Raw genomic sequence first — 2,297 nt, 5'->3', positions numbered from 1 at the left:
CATCAGATACTTTATATTTATGCAGAATGAATTAATAAAATGCCTGCGAACTATAATCCATATGTTTCAGGATCAAGGAAATAAACTGTATTCGTCAAATTCTCTGCTTACCTTGCCTAGTGTAAGCTTGAGTCCTATTTCATGGACTTAGATAAGGTGAAGACAATTACGCGGCTCCCCTGTTAAATGTTCTCTTGTTGTGAGAAGAAAGCGACTCCTCTGTACAGTTATGCGATTTTTTAAAGCACTTTTACTTACTATTTCATCTACTATTTCGTGACGATTTGACCAAAAACTTACTGTGGAATATTAAACTAGCGAGGACGTTTATCTGTAATTTCCAAGAGATTTAGTACGATTCATTTCGACTCGTCAACCATTCTTCACCAAGAAATATCCAGCAAGTCGCACTGAAATCGTCACTAGTTTTAAACTAAAACCTCTTAAATGGTTTCATGTTCACTTTTTGTTTTGCCTTACTACTCATCGAACTCTGTACAAGTTATGTTCCTAAATTTCGTATTTTACGAGCTCACGGGTTGCTTACACGTTCTGAAAATTGGCTGTTGTTTTGGACAGCTTCTTTCCAACCGCTCTGCAAATATCAGCTAGAATTTGTCCGTAAGTTTCTTTTGTTTTCGAGGGTTCAAACAAATTCTCAGAAGAAACTTAACCAGTCGTACCCGGGTGAGAAGCTGCCGTTACAAATTTAACAAATTCTGCCTTGATCGCTTGGGTGTGTTTCGATTCCTCGGTGCCTTGGTTTGTTTTGACGGAAGTCAACTTGTGTTAACGTGGTTATCTGTTATTGGCTAATTTGTTAATAAGACGTCAATCAGCGTGTGTTAAGTCAACGATTAAAATGTGGACGTTTTCCGAAATTAGGGGTCTTGCAAGCCTTCCCTCATTCTCTTGCCCCAACTTTCGCTCGGCCAGTTTCCGGAAAGTCGTTTCAGAGCTCTTCTGTCGAACAGGAACGCTTGCTACGCAGGCTGGAAGCATAAAAACCCATTTTACTACTCTGTTTCTTTTTTCGTTACCAACCGCCAGGTTCATTTTTATTTGGTCTTTTTGGCTTTTACAAACACATACCATCAGATCATATCTAAAAACATGGATTAACGTAAATTACTTTATTTTCGGGGGAGCCCACTACTTAAACAAAATGGTCAACAGATAAAAAGGAAGCTGTATTTAAGTATCTCCCACTGGATAAGGGAGAGACATGTTCCAGGAAAAATTGATGCATTTTTACAGCCGGTGGTACCCTTAAGCAGAAAGACTGGAGATCGGTAAAATATTATGTAAAAAGCCAGATTGACAAAAGGAAACGGGTATTTGCTCCTATAAAGTAAGAACGTGACTGATTAGACCTCAGAGAGTTGTATCTAGGGCAAAGTGAGGTCATTTACTCACTAGTTTAATTTTCAATGTTAAAAAAGTGTTGACGGGCCTGTGCGACTCCTGCCATTCGCAAGCGATTCTAAAATCTATGCCTTCAAAGTTTAGCTCTGACTAAGGTGTCTTTTAACGACTTTCCTTTGAGATATGATAGTATGGTTGGCTTCTTAAATACTTCTCTAAGGTGCGCTTGGTTTTGAATAAGGTGTCATTTCCCCATAAATATGTTCTTGAGGTTAGGTAAAGCCAGGTGGTATTGTGTCACAAAGGGCAATATTTTCTTTTGTGTGCTGTTGTCTTTGTTTTCAAGTGACCTCTCTCTATCCGTTAAGTTAAGTTCAGATAGGATTTTTTCTGAAAATTTTTTTTGGTATCCTCTATTCTTTAGACGTGTTCTGAAACTCTGCATGTTATTATTAAACGTCAAGACTGACGAATTTGTTCTTAGGAGGCGTAGCCTTCCTCCTTTTATGAATCCTTTCTTAACGCTTGGTGGATGACACGAATAGAAATTCGTGTATTGAAAGGTCTCTGTCCGTTTATAATGTGTTTGCACATCAAGGGTGGATCTCTATTGAATCTCTCGCCTTTGTACGCTTTTGTGTCTAAGAATGTAATTTTTGAGTCTGATATTTCAGCCGTAAATTTGACTGTATCGTGGTAGTTGTTTGCCCTTTGCACAAAGGTGAAGACTGAGTTTAAATATATCGTTTTCTTGAGATCTTGGGCCCTTGAACTACGAGGGAACAAAGCGCCACCACGCAATATAATTATTTTGCATAAACGTCAACGAAATTAAAAAACGTTCGTAATTACAAAATAACCACAAGCTCAATTCTCCACGAATGAAGCTCACCAAATTTAACCCACGAAAAAAAAAAAAAGGGTAGAAGATA

This window comes from Montipora foliosa, unplaced genomic scaffold (genome assembly GCF_036669935.1).
Source record: "Montipora foliosa isolate CH-2021 unplaced genomic scaffold, ASM3666993v2 scaffold_458, whole genome shotgun sequence".
Taxonomy (NCBI): domain Eukaryota; kingdom Metazoa; phylum Cnidaria; class Anthozoa; order Scleractinia; family Acroporidae; genus Montipora; species Montipora foliosa.
Note: the sequence above shows the minus strand (reverse complement) of the source record.